This window comes from Zea mays, chromosome 4, assembly GCF_902167145.1.
Source record: "Zea mays cultivar B73 chromosome 4, Zm-B73-REFERENCE-NAM-5.0, whole genome shotgun sequence".
NCBI lineage: Eukaryota > Viridiplantae > Streptophyta > Magnoliopsida > Poales > Poaceae > Zea > Zea mays.
The window spans coordinates 6,420,780-6,429,991 of record NC_050099.1 but is presented as its reverse complement, the minus strand read 5'-3'; the positions used below and the strand labels follow the sequence as shown (position 1 = coordinate 6,429,991).

The window sequence follows — 9,212 nt, the reverse complement described above, 5'->3', positions numbered from 1 at the left end:
ATGATTTTACCATAAGCGCTCCATCTGAGATCAGTATGTGTAATTCTATTGTGGATGGAGATTGAGGCGAATGATACAGGACTTGAAAAGTCAATGCTTTGAGCACTTTAATCACGAATGTTCAATCTAAAGTTCAATGTTTCAGCACAGTTCTTATCCTGGAACTTCTCTTTAAAACCCTTCCTATGTTGTTAACATGTAGCCACATTTAACTGAAAGTCAATGTGCCCATCAGCCTATGTTAGTGTTTGGGCCACCACTCTCTAGTATAATAAGCATATCACAGATGAACATCAATGTCACCAATCAGAATTGAAGTGCTTCATTAAACTCAAATTGTGAGCAACTCATTGTAACATATAACTGTTGTCTTTTTTACAATGTTCACTACTGTCTTGTGCATGTATCGTGTCTGTAATGCTCCTAGAACCTTCGTAGCAACAGCCGCCGAACCTCGTGGCACAAAAACAATTTTTTTTTGAAAAACAGGTATTATGCTGGTAAAGGCTTATTTGGCTGTAGACACGTTCAACTAATATTTTTTTCCACATATTTTTCAATGATCCATTTTGTTGTTTTCAAACTTTCTTTATCACGAAGACTACTAATTGTATATTGTTATAATTCAAGTTTGGTTATATCCCTTCCTCATATAAAAGTATCCTACAATAAAAAATTACGCGCGCAGAGCGTGCGCCAACCACTAGTTCAATTCATAGTAGCTTTTATTCAGCGGTCGATCGTGGAATGAACCTTATCTGGTTGATCAGATCCATCGTATCAGCAGGCGGTCTCTTCTCACTGGGAGGAAGCAGGAAGGAGGATGAGGCTGCTGCCATTCTTTGCCTGAAAAACCAACACCAGCTTTCATCAGTTCACAAATTCCATGAGCAGCTGGTTCGTTACCTATGTTTCAGATCAGTGTGGAGCTAACACAGTACGCTGAAAAAAAAACACTGAGAGCTGATTTGGTGACCCGGGATTCCGAAAGGATTGTAGGGAATTGAGGGGGAAATTAGTTCATTTCCCCCTCAATCATCTCCAATCCTCCCGTGATTCCCTTGTCACCAAATCAACCCTGATCGATCACCTCGGCCGGCATGGGTTCGCCCAGCAGGAATTGCTGGAACACGAAGAGCGCCTGCTCCGGGCGGTGGTGCAGCGGGACCTCGTGCCCGGCGCCGCGGACGGTGACCAAGCAGGCTCAGCCCTTCGTCGTACTCCATGCTCCAGCCGCCAACCTCGGTCGCCACGACGATGTACCAGGGGTACCAACTGGTCTTTACGGGAAGGCCCAGGGCAGGGCGGCGAGAGAGCTGCTAGCGCCTGGTCGCGCTCAGCGGCACCGCAGTGTCCGTGTCACCACTGTGCAATTGCATGCAGACGAAAAGAAGAAGAAAAAACATGTGTTTTAGTTAGTTTCTTGTACATAAATTGACACGAAACTCTCTGAACAAAGCCATAATATATATATGGCTTTGTTCAGAGAGTTTCGTGTCAAGGAGCGTTGGTGCTCCCATGAGCAAAATCAATCCAGACCACACCCTCCACATCCAACGGTGCTGTGTCAGGGGGTTTTGTAAAATGTTCTTTGCAACTCTGTACATTTTATAAAAAACCCCCTGACGCAGCACCGTTGGATGTGGAGGGTGTGGTCTGGATTGATTTTGCTCATGGGAGCAGCAGGGCTCCTTGCTCATAAGATACGGTGTCTATATATATACCTGAAAACCCAGATCTTGAGGCCAGCTCCAATGAGCTCCTAGCTTGTAGATGAGCAGCATGGAAACGATGGGATCGTACGTCGTCCAGTTATCGTATATGGGCATGCTACAGTATACTCCCTCCGTTTCTTTTTATTTGTCGCTGGGTAGTGCAAAATTACACTATCCAGCGACAAATAAAAAGAAACGGAGGGAGTATATGTACATGGATAAACAATAATATATATGGGTTTAGTTAGCCGGCCAGGATTATATGAATAAATATATGTGTATAAAATATGACTTCGCCGAGTGCAATGTTCATGACACTCGATAAAGTGACCAGACTTGACCACCTAGAAACTTGCTTTGCCGGCAAATATAGCACTCGGTAAAGGCACAAGTTTTGACGAGTGTCAGGACCAAAGCACTCAGCAAAGGCACATGGTTTGTCGATTGTCAAGACCAAGGCTCTCCGCAAAGCTGTCACCACGGTGATTTTTTTTATTTTGCTAAGTGTCGGTTCATCACACTCGACAAAGAGGTTTTTGCTGGTACTTTTTCTTAAAGGGCTCTTTACCGAGTGCAACACTCGGTAAAGCCTTTGTGGAGCAAGTGTAAAAAGGTCTTTGTCAAGTGTCTGAAGAACTCGACAAAGAAGGCGAGCCATGTTATGGACGAAAGGAAATTAAATGAAGCCATACCTGCATAGTGCCATGGGTATTCTTTGAAGCCGCTGGCGTTGGCATGCATGGCCTTCTGCACGTCGGGTAGGTTCATGTAGCTGGTGGAGTAGAAGGCGGTGCATGTATCGTACGGGGCAGCCTTCGTCAGTGGCTGAACGTACGAGAGAACGTGCTACGTGTGTTCCAATCATGGTGAGAAAGAGAGAGAGAGTAGAGCTATCAGAACGACTGATGATGGCCGGAGACCAAGAAGAACGGTTGAACGGCTTACGCGGCGGCTCCTTTTTCGAAGATGCGCTCGTACGCGTACGGGGTTCCCTTCTCGCACGGCGCGCGGCGTGTAGATGCTGTAGCCGTCGATGTTTGCCTTGCTCCCTGGTGGCCACGTCCCACACCTCCTTGCACGCCGGCGAGGGGTGGATCAGGGAGGTCCCCGGGCACGCCTCCAGCGCTCACCAGGGTCTCGTCGGAGGTGAGGCCGTGGTGCCACAAGTACTCGAACATGCCCGTCATGTCGGTGCGGTCGTCGGTCAGGCCGTTGCCGACCTGGAACGATTGGAATAATGGATCAGTATACCAATATATACGTTCATGGTGGATTCTTTTCCATTTCCAAACCATTTGACTCGTCAGGTTCTGAATGATGAAATGGGAACTAATGTTCGTGTGAATTTCATCAGTTTTTGATGATCATGCATATGCTAGCTATCTCTACCATGAAACCTTTGAAGTTAATGATAGGCTTGTCTACACTCTACACCGATGTTCCTCCTGTACACAAGCTGGGATAGCTGAGGAACATAGTGCCCTGAAATAAAGTTCAAACGTTTTAACATATCAATATATATAATGCCCAAATTAAACAGTCTCCTATCACTAGCTCTGGGTTTTTTGTGTGTGTGTGGGTGGGTGGGGGATTCTATGGAAAGTCCCTGCAAGTGCGTTTGGGCCGGAGATTCAGAGAACGGCCGGGCCCGTCTTTCAGTTTCAAGTTTCTAATGCCCCCCTGCCCCAGCATACTGCACTGTTCAGGTCGGTCGAGGTCACAGCAGGATCTGGTTCTGATCCAGCTGGAGCTGGAGCTCGATGGATGGCATGTGACTTTGGGCCTTTCGCAGATTATTGCGGGCAAGCAAACCGTCTCCATTCCCAGTGCATGCACAAGTGCTCCATGACCTGTCTGTCCATCTGATCCCTAGCTAGCAGGCAAAATCATGTGTTACCACATCAAAAAAACATTTTTGTCGAGTGTTAAAACATTTGCGGAGTGTAAAATGTCGGGCACACGGCAAAAACATTGTTTGTTTAGTGTCGTACTCGGCAAAACACGACACTCGGCAAATATGTGGATTGTCGAGTGTCACATACTTAGAACATTCTGATACTCGGCAAAGAACATTTTGCTTAGCGTTGAACAGTTGCCAAAGCGTTGGACACTCGGTTTACTGATTGCCTTTTTTTTCACACCTGCCACACTGGGCAAAGAAAGTAGTAGTAGTGATTGATTTATGTGGATTGTCGAGTGTCATAAAAAATTAGGACACGGCTAGGATGGTTTAGGCTATCTCCAGTGGATCACGTATGTGGTCGTACAAAACACCGCTTTACACTGTTGTAGGCTGTATAGTACACTTAAGGTAGACCTTACTCGAATGGAATTAATGTTATCTGACTACGCGGGCGCAACACTGGCGTACGAGTATACATGTCCAGATAAACTAGGCCTGATGAGTGGCCTGTGGCCCGACAAGGTTTTGGTCGACCCGAACACAACATGACTTGGCCCTATTTTATTATTTCGTTGTTTGTCTACAAAATCTCTATAGTATACTTGAATATAGAGTATAAAGCATAAAAACATGTGTTCTCGTGGCAATGTGGATGTGAACGTGGGTTTAGAGGCAACAATTGTGCATAATTTTTGTTATTTTTACCACTTAAACCCCACATCCATATGAAAAGTTGTAGATGAGTCCGAGAATTTATCCATATTGCTGGTACATGGCTACGGCGGTTTCTATATATCATGTGTGATTATATTTTAAATTTTCTAGTTATTAATTCATATATTAATGATACCAGTCTCTCTTATTTTAATACAATTATACAAGTGTTGTTGTGGTAGAGGGCGTTGGTTCGATCCCTACTCTTACTTAATATTTTTGTTGCATGTCTTGAATTTTGATGTAGACGCAAACACGCGCGGGGAGGCCTGGGATGCTCGCGCGGGAGCGCAGTGACACACGAAGAAACCGACCAAACTCCTATATTATATAATAGTAAAGATAAATATTTTCTGTTAAAGGAGCAGCGGACGCGGAATGGGTGGCTAGCTAGGGTGGTTACGCCATGCGTGGGTAGGGGCGAGCCGGATATCGGGAGAGAGGGCATGCACGGTTGGATGATGTGGGGCAATAGAACGGATGGTGGTAGGTAAGCTGCTAGATTCAACCTTTTGGAAGGAAAGAAGATCTTAAAGCCATTGTAGGTTATAGCCTCGACTGCTCATTGGATATCTTCTGTAGGATACACGGATGAGATGATCTAGTCTTGAAATTGATAGTGTTACCATGCTATTATGTGCTTTTATATATTGCGGGTTATAGGCCTTTTGGGCCGGAGATTCAGAGAACGGCCGGGCCCGTCTTTCAGTTTCAAGTTTCTAATGCCCCCCTGCCCCAGCATACTGCACTGTTCAGGTCGGTCGAGGTCACAGGATCTTGTTCTGATCCAGCGCTGGAGCTGGAGCTCGATGGATGGCATGTGACTTTGGGCCTTTCGCAGATTATTGCGGGCAAGCAAACCATCTCCATTCCCAGTCAGTGCATGCACAAGTGCTCCATGACCTGTCTGTCCATCTGATCCCTAGCTAGCAGGCGTTCCGGCCGACCCCCACTGCACATGCCACGCCGCAGGAAAGTGAAGTCGTTCTTCAGCGCGCGGCATGATGATGTTCGATGGGCTCCCTCACCGTCGCATCCATCAGCTCAGACCTCAGAGTTCTCTAGCTGTTTCAGCATGCAGGAAGGAGAGAGGACATGCGTTACCACATCGTGTGCAATAATGCCGTCCGGAAAAGCCTGCCTCCAATCCATCGGCGGGTTGCATCTTGGGAGCTTTTGAATCGTTAAGAGTTCAGTCTTGAGTGTCAGTAGTGACTAGCGAGCGGCCCTTCTTTTTAGCGGAAGCTGGCCCACTGTTTTACACTTGTCCGTACAAGCGAGAGTTTAGATCATGAACACCAACCGTAAATGCAACCATAGTTTGAAGGATTTTCTATTATAGAGCTGTGTAAGCTGGTGATACGAGTTTAAGTGTTAAATATAACATATGATTGTTAGATTATGATCTGAAGGCTTAATAGCTAGGCTCGCTTGCATGTTTATATAAGCCTCGGTTACATGGCAACCGTTCTTGTATAGTATACCAAATATAACAATAGTAAACTTAGAAATTTCCGATGGCCTAAGCCCTCGGATGTAAGCGAGACATAAATATTTGGGACGGGCTAAGCCTTATGTCCGATGGTAAGTGTCTATCGATTGTAAAAGGTCGGCTATTTTTGACGGTTACCATCGGATATAAGCTATATGTAGGGCCTTCGGTTTTTAAAGCCGTTGACGGTCGTAACGACGACGCCTAGTGGATTCCATAAGTTGAGGTTCGACGGCCCGTATGGAGGCCATCGGACATTACGACCTTATCGCCAACGACTATATGCAGATAGCCGTCAGACATAAAGCTTATGTCCGACGCCTAGTGCGTCAACCGTCGGATGTATCCTTAAGTCTGGCGGCCCTTAAAACCCTCAGACATTAGGTTATATCCGATGTGGTCGAGGCAGCCGTCCGACATAAGTCTGGCAATCGGATTTTCCTCCTTTTCATGTTGTGTATGTCTCAACTCCTTTGGTTCCACTTGTAGCCCTACCCTAGTTGCTATCCAATGGCCTACATCGTCCCAAGGCACTTGGGATGGAAACATTGGCATACTACAGATCTATTGGACAAGTAAGTCATACGTGGAAACCATAGCCATTGGGGGCGAAGGGCTTATGAGCATCATTTCAAGTAAGTAAGTCACTTTCTTATGCGTTTTAAACTGTACTTGGACAGTATATTTTTACATACAAAAAAACGGAGCAAACCGTCTTATATTGTTTTATTAGGGTCTAGACGACTTAGACGACTAGACGAACAACTTATTATCGATTAGTCGTTTGAGTCGACCGGTATGTTAGTTGAGTCGACTCATCGGTGCTTTGGCGACTCAAGCCGACTCAACAACTTAAAAACTTTGCTAAGGAGCATATATATCACCTCGATCTGCTAGTGTCTACTAGGAGGCAAAATGTACTTTTGCTCTTTTGTGTTCAGGCTTTTTTTGTGGTCCTGAATCCTGATTGATTGCAATTTGTAGGGATTGATCCGGATGTCAAATTTTTTGTCTTCTTTCTTCGATTATGAATAAATAACATATAGAATTTGCTATGTAAATTTATATTCTTGTTTTTAGCATTGAGGCTATTAATCTTCAAAAAAATAAACATTAAATTCATTCTATATATTTTTAAATAATTGATATAAACTTCGGATGTCTATTCGAATACGGATTCAGATGTTTTTTCACCTTTTTTGTTGTAAGGAGAAAATAATATACATAAAAAATTATATAAAAATTTATTTAAATACTTCATAATATTCTTAATAACATTGCAAAAAAATTAACTTTAAATTCTATATATATCTATACTAAAATATTAGATTTGTGATACAAGTCGGATGTTTTAGGAACATCTCTAGCAATTTGCATCCCCCAAGAATCAGATACCAGACTTCTGACTATTCTTCCCCAGCAGCTCTCATCTTCATCTGCATGCTTTTCAGTGCAGCTAATTAAAGCTCTCATGCATGCACTGCCAGTTCGTAACTGCCGCAGGTTTTTACTCCTCTCTTTCTGTGCATTCTCATTACTACTGCTACTGATAAGAAGGATAAAAATAAATAGGCGCGGCAGCTTTGATCTGAAGAGAAGAGCAAGGGCGAGGGCCGGGGAGATGATCAGATACGCTCGGCGGAGGACGACGACGAGGACGAGAACGAACTGGCGGGTGCTTTCTTTAATTTCTCGGGCCTCGGTAAAGATCCTTCTCGCTGGGGTCTCTCGGGCTCTCAGTAAAACTAAACTAGGGCAGCATGCATTATATTATTGCTTTCCAGACCGATCTTGGATAAAACAACAATCCACTCCACTGTAGTAGCGGTAAGATAGCCGACCTAATAAATGGAGGGAGAGGGCCGGAGAAGACTGTGCCTGTAGTAGCTGGAGCTGGGACCGAGTTCCAAAAGCCTGAACGACCTCTGGTACTGCAGTGCAGCCTACTCGATCACTCACTCGTCAGAATCTATCAACCTACTACTAGATTCTTTGTGGCGCTTAGGGCTCGTGTCCCTTTTCTGCTTAGCATCATCTTGTCTTATGGTAAACTCCAAAACCAGTTTCTACAGGCCAGTCTACAGGGCCTTAATAACTCTGACTCGATATATACTGTGCCAGTCTACAGGCCTTAATAATTAAGTTGCTATTGGTTCTGGTGCACTACAACAGGTACAGTCATTTTCGGCGGCAAGTGGCTTATTTTCGGCGGTTTCTGGCCGCCAAAAAAAACTGGCCGAAAATAAGGCTGAATTCGTCATCCGAACGTGCTTATTAGGCTGTTTACAGAAGATCGTTCATTGTTTTGTACTGTAAACTACACAATATATAGAATGGAATTTGAAATGAATGAAATTTGAAATAGGAGATATGATGGAAAATGGGTGAGGTAAGTTGCAGGAGACAGCCTTGGGTGTCTAAGCGTTGTTGAGCAAGGCAGCTATAGCAAAATGCACTTTGGGCTCTCTCTCAGCTGGCTTTAATTTGCCGGTGATCATTAGATTCTTCCCAGCTGTGACAAAGCCCTTCTTCATTTGGCTCTCTCCAATGCGGCAGAGGCTTATGATAATAATGGCGGCCATATGCATGCATAAGGCTAGCTAGCTAGCTATCTACCTCGATCGTCGCCTCAGGTTAATACAACGGCCGGCCAACTTTGCTGGTAGTAGCTGAATGCCTGATCAGCGCATGCTGCTGCTTTGGTTATTACTTATTAGTTCACTTTCACTTGCCGGCCGCCGCTTTGCTTCATTTCATGCATGCCAGTCACAGTCATCAGTGCACCTTAACCTGCTACTACTACTACCAAGTAAGAGCTCCACACTTTGATGCAAGAGCGTGATCACTGGCGTAGACAAGGGGGCTAGTAGGGGCCATGGCTAGATAGCTACTATAGCGTCGCTGCTGCAGCTAGCTAGCAAGCAGCACTGTATCGTCGATCATTCGATGGCAGGCATGCATCAGAGATGGATCTGCTTGGTGAACCGTGAAGAACATGACGACAGTGCTCGTGACCTCGCGTGTGCTTTCGCGTGCCTCGGTATCCGGTTACCGCGGGCAGGGACACCATGTTTACAGTAGTTGTACGATACTAGGACGATGTCATATATATAGCCAGTGAGTGGTGATGAGTGACGACCCGACCAAACGGCCCCATGCATTGTGATTCTGGACTCTGGAGTTGGGATCAAATATACTTATATATAGACCCGCAGGATGGAGCCAGACAAAACCAGGAGCCTCTGCTATTATACGTCTATACATTGTGTAAATGATCATACAAAGTAAAGTATTATTTTGCACTATAAATTATACTGTTTGTATAGTAGAGTTTAAAATATATAGGGAGTGGGATAGCGAGTTTAGTAGAGCTTACGATTCATTAAAA

General features: G+C 44.8%; 1 pseudogene; it reads right to left on the bottom strand.

Moving 5' to 3' along the window:
- Positions 1 to 798: 798 nt before the first annotated feature.
- On the bottom strand, positions 799 to 5,152 carry LOC103655049 (P-(S)-hydroxymandelonitrile lyase-like; annotated as a pseudogene).
- Positions 5,153 to 9,212: the final 4,060 nt, after the last annotated feature.